The 20,563-nt window shown below is 35.7% G+C and overlaps 1 pseudogene; it reads right to left on the bottom strand.

Annotated features, from left to right (window-relative positions):
• Positions 1-1,860: 1,860 nt before the first annotated feature.
• Positions 1,861-19,601, bottom strand: LOC142626335 (putative pentatricopeptide repeat-containing protein At5g65820; annotated as a pseudogene).
• Between the last annotated feature and the right edge of the window lie 962 nt (positions 19,602-20,563).

Genomic DNA, 20,563 nt, shown 5'->3' on the forward strand with positions numbered 1-20,563 from the left:
ACAGTCATAAATGGCAGTGCACTATAGCAAGTAGCTAAAAAATTTTAGTTATAGCATCATTGCTGTAGCATGTATTTTAAATATTAGTGGTGCTAAAAATAGCAATATAGCTATTTAGCACCACCATTGCTAGTGCTATAAGGTTGTGCACTGTAGCAAGAAGCTAAAAATAATAATATTTTATTAAATTTCTCTCTCTTCTCTCATTAAAATAATATCTCTTTTTCTTTCTTTCTCTCTCTTCGACATCCCTCATCTCCTCTCTGCTTCGCCGACGGTGGTGCTTATAAAATCCATATAAAACCCACCGAATCAGACACCCAGCCACCAGAAAAACACCGGATCGAAACACTGCCACCGAAGCAGAGCCGATCCACCAAACCCACATCACAAAACACAAAACACAAACCCACAAAGATAGAGTAAAAAGAAAGATCAAAGTAACGCCGGTCCAAATTCCATACAACCACCACAAAACACAAACCCACATCACAAATCACAAACCCATGGCAGATCGGTTAGAGTAGAGAGAAAGCTCACAAACCCATGGCACAACCCACAAACCCGCACCGGCGAGGAAGGCGAGAGCCTTTGGTGGTTTGTTGATTGAGTTGTGGTGGTCGGTTGCCAATTGGTTTGCAATTTTGGGTTGTTGGGTTTTTTCTTGATGGGTTTGGTAACAGTGGCGAGGGTTTGGGTTGTGATCACAATGGCTGGGCTATGAGTTTGGTGGGTCTCAGTGAGTTGATCTTGCGATGATGGATTATGATTATGGTGGCTGGGCAGTGGGTATCTAGCAGTGATCATGGTTACTAGGTAGTGGATATTTGGAGGTGGCTATGGCTGGGTTGTGATGTGGGGGTTTAGGTGGAAGTGGGTTTGCTGAGTTGAGAAGAAAGAGTGAAAGTTTGATCACTTTGTTGGTTCATCTTGGTTTAGAGATAGAGAGGAAGAGAGAGAAAGAGAGAATAAAAAATAATAAAGAAAAAATAAAGAAGGGATATTTAATTGAAGTGGTAAATTTTCTCCAAAAAAAAAATTGAAGTGGTAAAAAAATATCATTGTAGTGGTGGGGGCGGCAGTGGTGGAAGAATCGGTGGAGGCCACGGTGGTGGCGGCGGCGGTAGTGGCAATGGTAGCAGTTGCAGTGGTTGTGATTGTTGTTAATTGTAATTGATATATTATTTTATTGTAGTAGATATATTATTTTATTGTAATATTTATATTATTTTATTGTGTTGAAAGCTAAAATAGATCCACTGGTGCTGGATGTTTTGTAAAGTGAGTAGGTAAAATAGATAAAGTAACTTTTTGTGGTGCCAAATAACTAAATTTTTAGCTCCACTGCTGTGGATGCTCTAAGAAGTTATATTCCATATGCACACTGAAAAGACAGGAAAGTGGTAGTGTGAGTGTTTCAATCTGGATACCAGAGTGTCATAGTTTTTTGCCTGAAATCAAAACATCCCTTGTGCTTGAAGAGGAATGGATTTCCTCTATGACACATGAATTACATCTAGCCAAGAACAGAACAATATTCTAGTTAATAGGCGAACCCAATGTAATAAATAGCACAATATAACAAAAATGAAACAAATTGATGGAACATACGGGCAAGAAAGAATGCTAGTGAAAATAGCTACTCTTTCCCATTTCCATTAGCAAAGCACCCATTGCAATGGTTGCATCCAAAACACATCCAAACAAAGTTTTTCATGTATTTAAAAAAGGGGGGGGGGGTTCCAGTCCTCTAACTATTCATGAGAAGTGCATTACCTAAATACTGGCTAGCAACATATGACTTGCACACAATCTGCTAACTAATTGATTTACTTCATAGAAACCCTCTAATTCAAACTACTAAAGCTTAGTTCTATCATGCCCTTCATCCCACTGGCGTCAACAAGCCCTCCTTTTCCTCCCATCAATTTTCTCCTTGACATTTTCTTCCAAGTCCCTCTCTCTTAGCCGTTCATACATCTTGAAAGTGATCTGTCTATCTGCAGCCATTTTCTTAACCTTCTCTGTTATCTCAGCCACAATCTCTCTGTTATAAAGTTTCCTTAAACCGCACACGAGTCTAGCAAAAGTATCTGCTTGCAACATTACATCCGCATCCATTATTTCCAGACAGTATGAACAAGCCTCCTTCATGTGCCCATTCCTAAATAGCGCATTAATCCAAATTGTCCATGCAAACGCATTAAGCTCACACCCTTTACTCCTAATGCAACTCCATACATCTTCAGCCATCTCAAGCTTCCCGGCATTTTATAGAGAATTTAGGAACTCCTTCAGGGTACCATAATGACAAGTAGATAGAAGACCTCTCCCAACCATTTCTTTGAAGTGCTCACAAGCTTCAAGTAGACAATCTTGCTCAATAAACCCATGAATCATTTTGAGAAAGGTGTCTAGCCCTGGACTAAGTCCACTTCCCTCCATTTCATTCCAAAGCTGAATGCCTTCCTTAACCTCTCCCAACTTGCAAGCTAACCTAATCACTGTATTGTAAGTACTAAGATCAGGAATGCAACCAATCTTCCGCATCCCCTCCACGAGTTCCATACACTCTTCTAGCTATTCCTTCTTCTCATGAGCCAACATGATGTGCATATAAGTTGTCTGATTCGGAGTATGTCCTTGTGGTATCATAGCATCCAAAAGTTCATAACCCTTAACAATCTTCCCCCACTTGTAAAACCACTTATCAATGTAGTGTAGGTCACAACATCAGCTTCACAACCACTTCTCTGCATCTCAACGAAAACCCGTTGTGCCTCGTCCATTCTCTTCCTCCCACAAAGTGCTTTAATCAAAATAGTATACGAAGTTGCATTCAGCTTACAACCCTTCCTCCTCATCTCCTTCAAAACATCAAAGACATTATTCATCTTCCCTAACTGAGCATACCCACTAAGCAAATTGTTATAAACCACAATGTCAGGCTCAAACCCTGCCTCTTTCATTTGCACCAACACAAACTGGGCTTCTATAAGCTGCCCTTCTTTTCACCAACCATACAACAATAATGTAAAATGCCTAAGCATAGGTGCAAACCGAACCCTTATATCCTCAAATAACAATGCAGCTTCCTTAACACAACCATTCTTACACAAAGCATCTAACAAACACCCAAACACATACTCACCAGGCTCACAACCATACTTTGGCATCTCATACAATACTTGAATGGCTTTCTTAACCATTCTATTCGAGGAAAAACCGCCTCATCAGAAAAATAAATACTTGTGGGGATATCAATTGGGAATTATCCCTCCTCATCTCTTCAATCAGTGCCCAAACAGCACCAAATTGCCTTATTTTCCCTAAAATCTTAATCATAGATTTGTAAAGCTCATAGCTATGCCTATAATCGGGCTATTTGGAAGCCCAAATGAAGAAACTATACCCCAAGTTCCCAGCCTCGCCGCAGCGATCCAATACACGTTCAGTTAAACTAGAATGCATAACAACACCAGATTGTTGCAAAGTGAGTTCCAATTTGGAAACGCTTGAGTGTAATTTCACTACAAGAAAACTGGCCTATTGCGGCGGGTACGAAAAACGCCGCTATAAGTCGCCTATTGCGGTGCGTTTTTAGCCCGCCGCAATATACCAGAACTATTGCAGCGTACTATAGCGGTGGGCCAATGACCCACCGTAATAAGGGACTTATAGCGGCCTTCAGCTTAGATATAGCGGCGGGCCAATGACCCGCCGCAATAGGCCTTAAATTGCCCTAACCTAGCCCTAAATTTTCCTTCGGGTTTTTTTTTCCCTTTTCATTTTTAGCGCCTTATGGTTTTTAGCCATTTCGTTAGTCTCCCCCCCCCCTCCCACACACACACACTCTCTCTCTCTCTCTCTCTCTTCGAAGAAATCTCTTCACTCTCATCTCTACCACTACCCACAGCCACAGCCGCCGCCACCACCACCACCACCACCCAACCCCCAAACACCAAATCACAAACAAAAACAAACTATTGTAAACCCACAGTCACCACTAGCCAACCCAACCCACAGCAAACCCACAATCACCACCAACCACCATCACCCACCCACCTTCCACCACCGTAAACCCTAACCCAAAATCAACCCACCACTAGCCACCACCACTACAAAACAAGGACCAAATCACAAAACCCAACCATCACAAATCACCAATTAAAAAACAACTATCAAAACCCATCCATTACAATTTACAAATCACCAATCACAAAACAAAAACCCAGCCACCAAATCCCCAAATCACAAAACAACCACCATCACAAACACATAATCCAACCATCACAAAATTTCACCCACCACCAAATCCGATCCACCACCAAACTGTGACCCACGACCCAGACCCACCATGACCAAGTGACCCACAATGACCGCCGAAGCACTATGACTCGCACCGATGGGAAATCAGTGAGAGAGAGAGAGGGACGAGCAAGAGAGGGCAAGGGCAAGAGGGTTGGAGAGAGGAAGAAATAGAGAGAACATACTATCAAGCGTGGGCTTGTCTTCGATCCTAGGGTTATTGGAAATTGAAGATTAGATTAGAAGCCCTTCTCTGATTCAATCTCTCTAACTGTCCTTTACTCCTCGAAGCCAAAGGTCTGCAATTTCGCACCTCTAGCTTTTTTTTTTTTAATCACTTCGTTGAAATTTTGCTGAGCAAAGTAAAGACTTGTGGATTGATTGATCTGTTTTCCCCCAAAAATTGTTTTGGCATTGTGTTGATTTCTCAAGTTCAAGTATTTATTCATATGTTTAGTGTTTTATTAAGTTAAGCCATGAAATCCAAGTTCTACGATTTGTTTCGGGGGCTACTTTTCTTATGTTATCCTGAATTATGAGTGATGGTTTCAGCTGTGTTTCCAATCCCTAATGCGGGAAATGTATGTTGTTTATTCAAGTCATTGTACAGCGAGCTAAATACTGCTGTTGGGCTAGAGTATAATGTTAATTGCCACTAAGGAATTGAATTAGTAGAACAACATCTGAGTTTTGAATTGGAGTTCTGATTTTCGTTTCTTTTACTCAGTTTTCTATGCAACCAAACGGGCAGTTAGGGCCTTAGGTAAATATGAAATTTTGTTTTTCTTTGTTTGTCCTTTCTGTAAGTTGTTAATGGTTTCACTTGGAGAATCTAAGCACAATTTTTTGTTATGTTTAATTTTGGATTAAATTTATTATTATTTGTGTTAGTTTTGAGTAAAGATCTTCAAAGTTCAAAGTGATTGAAATTAACAATTCCATCATAACCCACTTCAGACGCTCCATTACACGCGTCACTAACACCCAGGCCGCAGTTTCCTCTCATTAACCTCTCCTAGATAAACATATATAATTAGAAGACAGATGAGGCTTTCGGCTATGGTAGTTAGTCGTTGCATGAGTTGTGTTGGTCTCTTTTTGTTTTTTATTTTTTTTTTCACAGCACAGTTCAATTTTTAGTTGAGCTACATTAATAGCTACCATTAATCCAATTTTTGTCTCTTTTTGTTCCCATCTGTACAATTCCAGCAAGTTTTTTTTTTTTTTTTTTTTTAGTTTTTGAAAGAAAACCTCCTTCATTTTTATGCAAATTAATATGATGCCTTTTTTTTTTATGGGTAATATGATGCCTTTTAGTAACCTAGAGCTGTGAAATAATAAGTGTTTATTTTTTATTAGAAGGTATATTTGTAAATCTTTTTTGCAGAAGCAGTTTTTGTTAACAAGAAATGTTTTGATACTTAACCATAGTTTTCATACTCTTAACTAATTGATGTAACAATTAAGAACGACATTCCTTCTTCATGTTTTTTTGCAATAGTTAATCCCTCTTTGCATATTGCAATCATCTCTCTTTTGGTCTCTCATTTTGCATCAGTTGAAGAAATCACTTTACTTCCTTCTTTATTGCTTTTGTTTTTCCCTTTTGTTAATTCTGTTTCCCACTTCCTTTTCTCTTAAAAAAAAAAAAAATCTTGTTTCCTTTCCCTTCTTGTAAACAAATACATTATCATTATCCACACATTATTAATTATTACTGCATTATTATATCTACTCGCCAAAATACTCAACAGAAGAGACTTCCGATATAAAGGAAAAAAAAAAAAAATTAAGGACAACAATACGACACATTCCATTTAGCAAATCCACTCATCTTACCTGACTAGTCACGAACTCAAATCCTCTACTACTTCACAAGTTTCGATAATTTTAGTTGTATATGTAAATATGAAATTTTGTTTTTGTTTGTTTGTCTTTTCTGTAAGTTGTTAATGGTTTCACTTGGAGAATCTAAGCACAGTTTTTTGTTATGTTTAATTTTGGATTAAATTTATTATTGTTTGTGTTAGTTTTGAGTAAAGATCTTCAAAGCTAGAGAAGTATGCCAACAAGGGTGGATGAAGGCTGCTTTAGATGAGTTAATTAGTAGACAAATGAAAAATTCTGATAAATGAGGAAACAACTCGTACATAGAAAACATTGCCTTGTTTCTTAATTTTGATGGGGGCAACAGATAACTCAGCATCATCAAAACTCCAAAACTTAACAAAATAGAGTTTGAAGAAAAGTTGTATTGCTGCTGCCCTTATAAATTTAGTTGTATATGTAAATATGAAATTTTGTTTTTGTTTGTTTGTCTTTTCTGTAAGTTGTTAATGGTTTCACTTGGAGAATCTAAGCACAGTTTTTTGTTATGTTTAATTTTGGATTAAATTTATTATTATTTGTGTTAGTTTTGAGTAAAGATCTTCAAAGTTCAAAGTGATTGAAATTTATTGTTTTTGTTCAGGTCCATGAACTAGATAAATTATCCATTTGTTAGTGTTATTGAGAAAAACAATACCAAAAAATCATCCACTTCGTCTTCTCCTGCTGCTGTTATCTCCTCTTCACATCATCACTTCGGCAGAGAGGTGAGTTTCTTTTTCTCTATCTTTCTTTTTTTATAAATCATGGTTTAGGATCAACATGGTAGATTTGATTCTTATGGGTATGCAGGAAAAGTACTGTAGGTTTTTTTTTTTTTTTTGATGAATAGGTTATTGTAGGAAACCTTTTGATTAAAGAACATCATTTCCTGTATTAATACCTTTTTTGTTGCACCGCCTTTACTTCCAACTATTCCTCAACACATAGAGATACAGATATAAATATTTGGCGTATACTACTTTGCCATCAATTTAAGTAACAAAACCCCCATTATTTTAAGTAAACAAATCCCTCAATTTCTTTCTCTTTCTCTCTCAGTTTCAGAGCTCAATCTCTTTCTTTCACCTTCTGATTCTTCTCTCTCTCTCTCTCACATTTTGATGCTTCTTGGTTTTTGCTTATGGAATAAGTGGAAAAACTGAATGAGATTTGGTGCAAAAAAATGCTGTTATAGAGGCCACTGGATATGCAACCAGTAAACTGGCATGGCATCAAAGTTGGGCTTGGAAAAAAAAATTAAAACTTTATATGCATGTTTTCTCTTGCCCCCCTCCCCATTTTTTTTAAAAAAAGTCCTATTTTTTGTATAGCAATAATTATATTAAATTTTATAAATTCATAACTTAAGTTTCCTAGTTTTTCTCTTTTCTATTTTTTTGGTTCTCTATTTTGAATGATTGGCTGTGACTATATATTTGATGATATCTCACTTCAGTGAGTTGGTTTTACTCATTTGGTTTTACTCTTAGCATGTTTTACATTCTTGCAGGTTCGACATCTTGACACATCTGAAAAGAGTGAGCTTCACAAGTTACAGCAACTGAAAGATGAACAAGGTTAGGCTTATTCTCATTAGTAACTTGTCGGTTAGCATTTACATGCAATATAGGCTGTTAGGCTCATCAATTGTTTAGTATTTATTTAGATAATTTTTTGTTATGCACGTATTTGTGCCTTTTGTTGCTAATTGAGCTAGATGAATCTAAAATATTGCAAAACTTATGTGTCTTTCTCCTAATGTGTACAGGAGAATTGTCTAGCAATGATGAGAAAAAATATAAAGCACTGAAGCGGGCAACTGAAAGGGAGATTTCTCAAAGTTGAGGTCGTCATCTGTTGCACATGTGTTGATGCTAGAGATCCTCGATTGGAAAATTTTAGGTTCCATCAGGTTGAAATGCATCTAACATGTGAAAGTTTGTCCAGGATTCACTAGTTTAAAAGCTTACTCTTTTAACTTTTTGTTTTTTGTTTTGCTGCTATTGGTATATTGCATTTAGATCATTCACAGTGGTTTTATTTTTTTCGATTTTTCTATTCACTGATTTTTTTGGAATGTTTTTCTAAAAAGTTAACTTCTTTTTATACGATCTGTCTGCAATGTTGAACTTTTAACTTGCTATTCCACTGAGAAATTACCAATAGTTTTGACAATCAAATGAAATTGATAAAATTATATGCATGTTTGGCATCACTTTAGGAAGAGAGTTCTAATTATAGAGTTTTAGTAGTTTGTAATATAGAATTTTAATTGAGAAGCTCTTTAGCTTTTTTGGCTTTTGAGTGTTTGACAAATTGCATTAAACAATGCTTTAAGGTGGTAGATTTATAAAGCATGATTAGTGAATTGTAGAGTTTTTTCCCTAAAAGCTTCAAATTTTAGCTTCCTAATCATGAAGGTTGATGTAGTTGAGCTTTAAACTAGTTTTCTATTGGGGAGGGTTTGGGAATTGGGATAAGCATAGGTCTTAGTTTTTTTTCTGAAATACATTGAAAATGCTGCTGCTATTAGTTGTATGCATAATTTATAGGTTTTTAATACATTTCTTCTTCTTTATTTAGGTTTTTTTTTTTAAAAAAAATGCTGAATAAGCTTGAATTCTTAATTATTTTATTCTTTACTAATAATTTGAGTTTGAAATATATGGAGTGGAGTGTATATGAAGCTGACCAAACCATGATATGACTTACAATTAAAGAGCTTAAAAATCCCTTCATGAACAGGATGTTCAAACCCAAAATTCATTTTTTCTTTTTTATAGTATGTTGGAACTCCGAGAAATGCCAATGGCGCCCTCTCAGGTGTTTTTGTTGTAGTCTAACTAGGCCTTTTTCGACAACCAAAAAAGATAAAAACCCAAAGCTTTGGTTTTTTTTTTTTTTTTTTGGGTGAGAGTTTATATTAGAGGATTCCACATTGGGCTCTTCCAACAGGCTTTTTTGCTGAATCCATCAACCTTAATAAAATAGAAAGTGGCATGAATTGTTTCATAGGTTTGACAAGTGACTGTGTGCCCTGTAGCTTTTATTTTAAAATGATATTATGCATTTTATCAAAATTTGGAACTTTCTCATAAAACAAAATCATTTTCTCTGTCTCCCACCCTCCTTTCCATTTGTTTATTATTATCATCAATTTCTCGTGTATGACTAATTGACAATCACCAAGGCTATGTGATCCCACTTCCTATAATTTTTTTTTTTTGGTTTAAATATAAACAGAGCAGGTATGGGAGAGTTTCTGGTTAGGCCAAGACTTTGAATGATGTGGATTCAAGTGTATTCTTGGTTGGACTAATTGGACTTGAGGGTTTATACTTGAATGGATTTAGGCCCTTTTATTCCTTAAGTGGGTTTGCTTTGGGTTGAGTTTTGGTATAACGGGCCAAGCGTTTTTGGTCTAAAATTAGATGGGCTTGAGCTGGGTGTATTTCAGATTGGGCTGGTGGAAGTGAAGGTCCGAATCTGATTTTTAGGTGGCTAGTTAGTAAATTTATATTGGGCCTCACTTGGGTTGCTCAACCCATACTCCTATTTCTCTAACCAATCTCACCCATGCACCCACCCTATTCTAAAACATCTCCCCCTCTCTATTTGAAAAATTAAAACTTTCTCTCTAAGCCAAGCCCAAATTGTGTTCTCTCCCCTCTTTTCGATGTGGGAGTGTGTATTTGGCAGATGGGTATGTATTTTTTGTGCCATCTGCAAACAAAACTTCATCAAAATGATTGTTTGACGTAAAATTACTAATTTTAAATGTTAAAATGAGATTGACTTATCTTGTTAATTTTCTGTAAACAAAATTCTCAAGAATAAACCAAACTTTTATGTTTTAATATTGCTAAGGATCTTGTGAAATTCCTAATATGCATTTTTTTATATATTATCTTTTGGATGCTATTAATGAGATTATTAGTAATTACATTCAATGAGATTATGCTGTAATTTCATACCAAGTTCTTATTTTTTATTTTTTTTATTTATCATTTTGGTGCAAATATACTAGCTGCTACGGGTGCTAGGGCTGCCACTTCCATCACAACAAATCCAGTGTGGCCTATTCAAACCAGACTCCAGGTAAGTTGGGTGTGGTTTTGTTTGTAATTCTTTGTCTCCTTTCAATAAAATTATATATATATATATATATATATATATATATATATATATATATATTATTCTGTTTGCACTCAAGAGTTTGTAGTTGAAACTGTTTTATATTTCATCTTGCACAACACAAACTTGTGTGTTGTTTCTAGATATGCTTCCTTTGTGACTCACTCTCAGCTGAATTGCTTTGAAGTGAGTCTTGTTTGAAAATTAACTTAGGTTTATATATATTCTTTTCTTGTTGGCAGATTGCAAAAAGAAGAGGCACTATAAGTTCGTGTGATCAAAGCAAGTGAAGTTGGTGAAAGACTTAAGGTACTCTCTCTCTCTCTCTCTCTCTCTCTCTCTCTCTCTCTCTCTCTGTTTGTGGTGGGTTGTTGAATTGGGGCAAGCAGGTGGCTTGCATGGAGTAATAAGGTGGTTTTAGTTGATATTGGGAGTTCTGACTATTTTGTGTAATATTGGATGATTGTTGTTGAGTTGTTCTTATTTGATTAATTCATTTTAAGGGCTTCTCTCTATCTTTTTCACACATGTGGAACGCTAAAATGGAATTGCATATTTAAAGAGATGTCCATTCCTAAAGAATATTGCTAGTAATGATGTTATAGTTACCAAATGTATTGATAACTTCTCTATGCATTTAAATTCATTGTTTGATTAGAAACATAGCTAAAAGTGAATGATTAAAGATGATTTGTTTCTTAAATTAAGGTGAAATTGTGTAAATGGAATGTGTGTTAACTCTTGGTTTGTGTTTTCATGAAATCACATTATAGGTATTTCTTGTAAACCACGTTATAGCAATTGATAAGAGTTGGATGAAACTTACCAATAGAAGGTCCCGAGAATATTTAGATGGAGTCCAACAGTTTTTGAATTTTGCATCTAACCATGCAAACCCGGATGGAACGATTTCATGTCCGTGTAAAAAGTGCATGAATACAGATTCGTTGCCTATAGATGTTGTACACATTCACTTAGTGTCACATGGGATTTTTAGGGGTTATAACCCATGGATTTTTAATGGGGAATCATCGTCTGCAAAGACTTCTACTGAAACTCCTAATAGTCATGTCCAAGAAAATCCGAAAGAGTATGCCGATCTTCGTGACATGTTGCATGACATGTTCCCCATACAAGATATGGCATCTGGGCCGATGAAAGAAGTCCCTAGTGTGCACCAACCCACAGAAGGTCCTAATGAAGATGCACTTCAGTTTATGAAATTGCTTGAAGATGCTAATCAACCTTGTTATGAAGGTTGTAAGCATTTTAGCAAATTGTCAACCATTGTGCATTTGTACCACATGAAGTGTCTTAATGATTGGACCAACAAATCATTTACCATGTTGCTGCAATTTTTGCTTGATTTTCTTCCTTCAAATGCTAAGTTGCCAAAAGATTGTTATGAGGCTAAGAAGATTATTAAGGATCTGGGCTTGAGCTGTGAGAAGATTCATGCTTGTCCTAAAGATTGTATTTTATATTAGAAGGACAATGCGAACCTTGAAGCTTGTCCAAACTGTAACCTTTCAAGATGGGAAAGTAATGAGTCTAAAGGTCAAAAAAGTACTAATGCTTCTTCTAAGAGAAGAAAAAAGAAAGCTGCAAAGATCCTACGGTGGTTCCCCTTAAAGCCAAGATTGAAGCGACTATTTATGTCTCCTGAAACAGCCAATCATATGAAGTGGCATGCCAATGGTCGTGTGAATGATGGGTTAATGAGGCATCCTACTGATTCTGAAACTTGGAAATCATTTGACTCTAAGTACATAGAGTTCTCATCCGAGCCTCGTAATGTAAGGCTTGGATTAGCAGATGATGGATTCAATCCGTATGGAAATATGAGTACTACTCATAGTACATGACCTGTCATTTTGATCCCATACAATCTCCCTCCATGGATGTACATGAAAAGGTCTTATTTCATGCTATCCTTATTGATTCCCAGTCTAACCTCACCCGAGAACGATATAGATGTGTACTTACAACCCCTAGCAGAAGAACTGAAGGAGTTATGGGATGTTGGAGTAGAAACGTTTGATATGTCTTCCAAAAAATCATTCTAAATGCATGCTGCATTATTGTGGACCATAAATGATTTTCCTGCATATGGTGATATCTCAGGTTGGAGTACCAAAGGGAGACTTGCATGTCCCTCTTGTAACTATGATAGTCAGTCTCGTTGGTTAAGATATGGAAGGAAATTTAATTACATTGGACACAGACGATTCTTGGATAGAGATCATAAGTTTCGTAAGCAAAAAAAAACATTTGATGGACATGATGATATGAGACCAGCTCCTATTACAGTACTCGGAGGGGAAATCATGTTACAAACGGATGCTGTAGCCGAACATGTGTTTGGGAAGAAAAAATTTAATTTAACCAATAAAAGAAAAAGAGGGGAGGATGCCTTAACTGTGTGGAAGAAGAGAAGTATATTTTTCACCTTACCTTATTGGGAGGACCATGTGTTGCGTCACAATCTTGACGTGATGCACATTGAAAAGAATGTAGTGGATAATATAATTGGCACATTGTTGAATTTGGATGGCTAGACAAAGGATAACTTGAAGGCACGCCAAGACTTAAAGGATATGGGTATAAGAAGTGGACTTCACTTGGAAAAGGTTGGGAATGATCAGACACATATGCCACATGCTTGCTACCATATGAATGCTAGTGAAAATGATGGTTTTTTGCAAGTTTTGAAAGATGTAAGAGTGCTAGATGGATATTCTTCAAACATCTCACGTTGCGTTAAACTGAAAGAACGCAAGATTAGTTGGATGAAGAGCCATGATAATCACATCTTAATGTAGCAGCTTTTTCCAATAGCAATACGTGGATCTTTGCCCCCTGAAGTGAGTAGGAGTTTAATTGACTTATCTTGTTTCTTTAGGGAGATATGTTCCAAAGTACTAAATGTGGAGGAACTTGAGGCTCTTGAGAAGAGAATTGCAGTGACATTGTGTGAGTTGGAAATGATATTCCCTCCCTCTTTCTTTACAGTGATGGTACATCTAGTCATGCATTTGGCAAGCGAAGCCAAAGTTACTGGCCCAGTTCATTACCGTTGGATGTATCCCATAGAGAGATAACACATATATTAACTTGGTCTATTTGGTTTTGTTTAACTTACCAATTTCATGCTGTTGATCTTGGGTTTTCCAATAGGTACTTGTCAAGACTTAAGTCTTACGTGCATAATAAAACTTATCTAGAAGGCTCCATTGCAGTAGGGTATATAGCAAAGGAATGCTTAATGTTCTGCTCACGCTATTTTAAATCTGTTGAAACTACATTCAATTGGCCTGTAAGGAATGTTGAGGAATCCATGGGTGCAGTGGTGAGCATTACACTAGATTCAAATTCATGGATACAAGCACATCGTTATGTGCTATTCAATTGTGAAGAAATCACTCCATTTCGCGAGTAAGTGATATGTCCTTACGTATCCTTTAACGACATTCCAATGCAAACTCTAGATTAACACTAACACATTTGTCTACACATTGTACACATAGCGGAGATCAAGGCCAGTTTTCCTTTTCATGTGACTGATGATGTTATTCAAAAGCAGCACATAGAAAAATTTTGCCCTTGGTTTAAGGAATATGTAAGTAAAGCATATATATATATATATATATATATATATATATATATATATATATATATATATATATATTTTTTTTTTGTTGTATTTTTGGTTGTAACACTTTAGATATCATACTTATAATAAAAGTATTCCTCTATAATAGGTGATGTCAATGGATGCCTTTAAGAGAAAGGAACTCTCTGATAAAGTTAGATGGTTTGCTCGATATCTAGATAATGAAGCAAAACGGTTCAAACATTATGTCATAAATGGTTTGAAGTTTTGCACTAAAGATTTTGAGACAACTAGGAAAACTCAAAATAGTGGAGTTTGTGTTGTTATGGAAAGTGGTGCTACTTATTATGGTGTACTAATCGATATTATTGAGTTGAACTACTCTGAAAAGTATCGATATGTATTATTTAAATGTCAATGGGCTGACGTTATTAGTGGGAGAGGATGCAAAAAAGATGACTTTGGCTTTCCTCTTGTCAATTTTTCAAGATTGATACATAAAGGCGATCGATTGATTGACGAACCTTATGTATTAGCATCTCAAGCTTTGCAAGTGTTTTACGTGGAGGATGTGAGACATAAAGACTCGATGGTGGTGGTCCAAACAAAACCTAGGGAGGTGTTTGATGTTGGTATTAAAGCTATAGATGATGATGAAGAAGTGGATACATATATGGAGAATATCCCTTATAATGTAACTATTGATGATGCATGTGATGATGCAAATGACAACCATGCTTGGGCTCGAGTTGATGAAGAAGGAACCATTTATGATACACCGTTGATTAGTGAGGATGAATTGCTTGAAGAAGACTTTATCGATGATGAAGAGCTTAGTGATGATATTTATGAGTCCAATGATAATGGGTCCAATGATGATGGGTCTAGTGATGATGAGTCTAGTGGTGATGACTCTAGTTAATACTATTGGGTATGAGTCTATGAAACCTTATCTTATTTTGGGTATTTTGATGGTGTAATTGTTTGCTTTAGTTTCCCTTCTATGTTCTCTAATGTGATTGTTAGAAGTTGAAATTTATGGTCTTGTGTTAGCAATTTGAAAGGTTCAAGATATTATGGTCAATTGGATGCCTATTAATGTCTTCTAACATGTATTCTATACTATATGCTGCTGAAATAATAATGACATTTGGGGCTCTCATTGAAAATATTGTATTTGTGTTGTTTAAGGGTAGTCTTATATAGATTTGCTCTATGAGAAGTTTTACTTGTACTATTAGTTGTCATTGTGCTTATATACTTGTTTATTTCAGACTTTGACACTTGAAATGGGAAGGCGAAAGACAAATCTACGCATGCATTCTAAGATTTTAACATTGGAAAGAGCTTCTTCACAAGATGTGGATGAAGTGGGGGACCAAGAAACGCACGAAACTTCTACACAAGGTATGAGCTTTTTACTCAATAGTTTACCATTCATACATAAGGTATGGGCATGTAAGTTGTGAACCCTTATATTAAATTTTATGAAATAAATGGGCTTTTGCATGGTTCAATTTTTTAATTGAACCAAAGTTTTTAATTGGTCATAAGCAAAGTAATGACCACTTGTTTAATAGAATATTTAGACCCATCCTATTAGATGGTTTTCATGCTTTGTTGTATGACATTGGTTGATATTGTCTCCTTCAAAATTTAGATGTGCAACCAGCTGTACGTGTCACTCGCGGACCAAGCAAGTACTTGGATGTTTGGAATCTTCCTGATGACGAAGAAATTAAGTTGTCACTAAATAGTTTGCATCAGCCGGTTGATGATGGGGCGAGGACTTTCACTGGTTTCTTGGGTACAATTGCATGGAAACCACACATGTGCCCGATTAGATATCTTAATTGGAAGGACATGCCAAAAGAACTTAAAGAAGAGTGTTGGCGTGTTGTAGAGGTATTAAAGAAGTTATAATACTTGTAATTATGATATTTTGTACTAAGTTTTACATAAGTAATTTAGCATGAACACATTTGTAATTTGATAACTCAACTATTTGATTGTAGTGTAAATACAGTGTCCCTGTTAATCCTATTGCATATGCAGCTCTGAAGACATTTACCTTGCGAAAAATTGGGAAGGCTTGGAGGGATCATAAGTCTAGGATGAAGAAACGACATTATATACCTCATTCAAGAAACAAAACACGGGTAAAGAACAACCCACCCAAGGGATGCATACCACAAGATTGAGATATACTTGTCGATCATTGGTATACTGATGATGCAGCAGTATGTTTGTTTTCTCTCTCTTTTCCATCATGGATCATACCAAAAGGATAATGATTATTGAGAAATTAAGAGAATACATATTGGATTGTTTTCAGATAGGATTTGTTAATTTTATGTGGGTTTTTTGTGAAACTGGTATATATGAGAAGTTGTGTTTCATATTTCATATTTGTTTAATTTGGTAGAAGTCTTGGAGGTGGTAAATGTTAGTTTGTCTCAAGGTTCAAAAACAAAGGCAAGTGTGTGGTGTTTAATGTTTTGATGTCCATTATATTGCTGCAAGTGAAGCTTTTATTATCAAATTGTTACTCTTTATCATCATGTAGTTCCTGTCATTCTTTTACTTTTGTTTCCAATAGATACCAAATGATATTTCATAAGTTTAACTTTAGCTAAAGGTGGCTTTAGATCCTTAAAGCATACTGTATATAAACATGTAATTTTGTTGAATGTAGATAAAGTCAGAGAAGAATAAGGACCGTCATTCTAAACAGGATGAGTTACATATTGCTGGCTCTTGTAGCTATGCTGTGCATGCTATAAAAAAGGTAATAAATATTATAACACTTTTTATGTGGAACTTTATATCATCATTACATAAATATGTTGTTCATAATGTAGGCAAAAACGGATGGACAACCTGTAGAGCGTGCAGTATTATATCAAATACTACATACCCATAAAGATGGAACTGCAGTTAACCCTATAATGAAAGCAAAAATGGTGAGTAATTTCTCCATTGTAGATGGGGGTAACGAAATAGGAATTCAAGAAACAATATTGTATATAGAAACAATACTACCACTTGTGTAACTTTTTTGAAATCCCATGTCCCATCCTATATATATATATATATATATATATATATATATATATATATATATATATATATATATATATATGTATATGTATATGTATATGTATGCTGTGGGGTCATTTTAACAATATGATTTCTAACTTTTTTTTGTTTTGTTCAAACCCACATATCAGGACAAAATGAAGGAATTGTTGGAGATGTCTTCGAATCAATCGCAGTCATCTGACACGAGTGGTAGTATTGCATGGTCACCAGATGATGTGTTTGCCAAAGTGATGGGTAAGGAGCGTAAATGTCGTATTCGTGAAGTGGGATTTGGTCCAAGCCCAAGTGGTCGAAGTAGCAAGAGTGCTTTCACGGAAATTGAAATACACTCAAGTCAAGCAAGGGACAATGAAGTTGCACAACTGAAGGCTTCCTTGGCTACTATGGAGGAGAAACTAGCGGGTTTTGATGAAATGAAACAAAGACTTAGTCAAAGACTTAGTCAATGTTTTGAAGACATTTTTATTTTAGAAAGAATAAAAATGCATTTTTTTAGAAAGAATACAAAATTGAACTTGAAAGTTTAGTTGTAAGATAAATATTAAAAAAAAAAAAAAATTTAAGCAACACCTGTTGAAAATGCAATATTGACTAGCAGGATAACATTTTCTTGTCATTCTATTCCATTTATACGCATTTATTGAATAACCATACCTTGTATGAAGAATACAAATATTTGCTCTTGAGAAAACCAACTATGGTTGGAAGGCAATTTGGAGGGCAAAATTTCCTACAATGATAATCATCATAGTTTTAATTTGGTCCCAAAAATAAATTCCAAGCTCCGTCATTGTCTGTGTATTCATTCATCTCATGTCATGTGTAACCATTATATTAAAACTTTGAACTTAGCTTAATGTAGGTCCAAACACATTATTTTATCCAGATTAGGCATCAAATATATGCAAAGGCCATCATGCCTTATGGCAGAGGTCACTAGTTTAAATCTACCCTTTACCCTCCCTTGAGCTTAAATATATAGAAGCAATTTCTAAAACTATTACATGTGCAATTCAGTGAGAGCCCAAATATTTGCTCGGAACCTCTTTGCGAGGTGGTTGCAGGTAGAAACGTATTATGGATCCACACAGTCACAACATTTTTTTTTCTCAATGCCATATCATATATATACACAAGTTTAGGATGTAATAGAGAGATGTAATAGACATTTTTTGCCTTGGTAATATTTTCTTGTCATTCTATTCCATTTATATGTACTAATTGAGTAACCATACTTTGTATGTAGGATGTTCCTTCGGCCGAACATTCTCCAACTCTGCCAAAATTGTCAGCCGCATCCTATCAACCAAGCAGCTTATAAGTTTTATCTTGGTGTTCAAGGACTTTTTTGTGAACAAAGAACTATGGAAGAACTCTTACATTTTTTGCAGGTGTTGAAGGATATTTTTTAAACACTTTGGAACTTTGATTATAGTATTAGCTTAATTTGAACGGTTGTTTTACTCAAAAGACCACATCTACTTTTGTTAATTTTATGATGGTGGTTATAGACAATGTTATGTATTTGATAATTTATTTCTATGCTACTATTACGTTAGTTTGGAGACATTTGTGGTGTTGTTAATTAATTACATTTGTGGTATTGTGTTAGTAGAGCTAAAACTACTATAGGTTCTTTGTAACAGGTCTGAACAATATATTTGATGCAAAACAGGTTCTTTGTAATAGGTTGAACAACAATATATTTGATGTAAACAGTGGTTTCAAAGCCCACTGGGAAAAAAAAGAAAAACACCTATAGCGGCGGTCAAATAGCGCCGCAATAGGTTCACATTTTATGTATTAAATGAAACCCTATAGCGGCGCTTATAGCCCGCCGCTATATATTTGAACCTATAGCAGCGGTTTCACCCGCCGCTAAAAGTGCAATTACTCTGTTTTACTTGCCAGCTTATAGCAGCGCTTTATGCTCGCAGCTAAAGGTGAACACAATAGCAGCGGGCACGACCCGCCGCTAAAGTCATTTGACACGAATTCGAACATTGTATAGTGGCGGTTTTATACCCGCCGCAATAGACTAAAACCGCCGCTAAAAAGTGTATCTACAGCGGTGGATTTTTGTACCACCGCAATAGATATACTGCGTCGCGACAAGGCTGGCGGGTAGAACCGCTGCAATAGCCTCCGCCGCAATAGGTGAAATGTACCTATAACGGCGTTTTTGGGGCTTTAGCAGCGGTTTTGGCCCGCTGCAATAGGCCAGTTTTTTTGTAGTGTTTCTTTAAGACTCTGTATACCTTTTCGACATCACTAGCAAACTCGTTGTGGCCGTGATTGTAAAGGGTTTGATCATCATCTGGGGTAGTTTGAAGGTGAACTAGCCCAAACCTAGTTCTTGTATTGCTTGATAGAAGGTTGTTGTTGTTGTTGTTGTTGTTGCTGCTTCTGCTTTGAGTCCGAGACTGAGAGGTATGGATTTGAGGGATTTGTCTTTAAGTGTTTCAACATATGAAGCTGTGTGAAGGAGGAGGAAATGAGTGTTTTGTGTCTGTTTGTTGAACAAAGTGGTGTGTTTGCTAAAGAAAGTCGTGGTTTTTTAAAACACTTTCTGCATTTTGAGGGCCTATTTAAAAAATTTGTATATAGATAGAGGGAATGTCTGATTGGGGTGGTGCTACCTTCAAATTTTTTTTTTATACAATATATAATATTGGACAAAACTAAGTTCTCTACTTCTTAGATTTTCCTTTTTAAGATTCTCTTATTTAAGATTTACTCATAGGTGCAGTTTCTTAGATTTTCCTTTTTGAGATTCTCTTCTTTAAGATTTACTCATAGGTGTAGTTTCTTAGATTCTCCTCTTTAAAATTTAGTCATATGACTCCTATGAGAAAAAATTCCCATCACAGAATTTTAAAAAGAGAACCCAAGGAATTATACCTAAGTAGGTACTATGCCTCGGTTTTACCCTATAATATTTTTTAAAAAATTGTTTTGACCCGACAATAAAAGCTTTTTTTAAAGCCCAACTAAATAAACTCCAAAAAAAAAAAATAGCAAGATTGACTAAAATTTTTGGTCTTTTATCTAAAAAAAAAGCCTATATATCAAAATTTTTAAAAACCATAAATAAAAAAAAGGGCCAAACCAAAACCTAAGAGAGAAAAACACAATCCTCTCCCACTATCACTTTTCACTCTCGAAGCCCAAAGCTAAAAGATTACCCATGATCTGTTGCTGCGGTGTTGCGTCACCTGTGATGGAAATATGCATGTACGCAGCGGAAAAATAACGGATCTACTTCATTCATAAAAGTTAACATGTACTATATAAGTTTCAGAATTTGAGAACAAGAGAGTGTACCTTGAAGCGGTGAATTTCAAAACCGAAGATCAAAAGCACTTGGGCACACTTTCAATCTTCACTTCAATTCCACTAACGCCCAAGATGTGTGGTCTCTCAATCAGTTCCAAAGGGAGAATGTCAAAAAGTGTCTAACACTTACACCACTTCGCAATAGTGTTCTTACAATTTTCTACAGAAAATTCTGTATGTTTCTCTCTTTGTATCTAACTG

The sequence above is a fragment of the Castanea sativa genome, chromosome 2, assembly GCF_040712315.1.
Source record: "Castanea sativa cultivar Marrone di Chiusa Pesio chromosome 2, ASM4071231v1".
Lineage (NCBI taxonomy): Eukaryota > Viridiplantae > Streptophyta > Magnoliopsida > Fagales > Fagaceae > Castanea > Castanea sativa.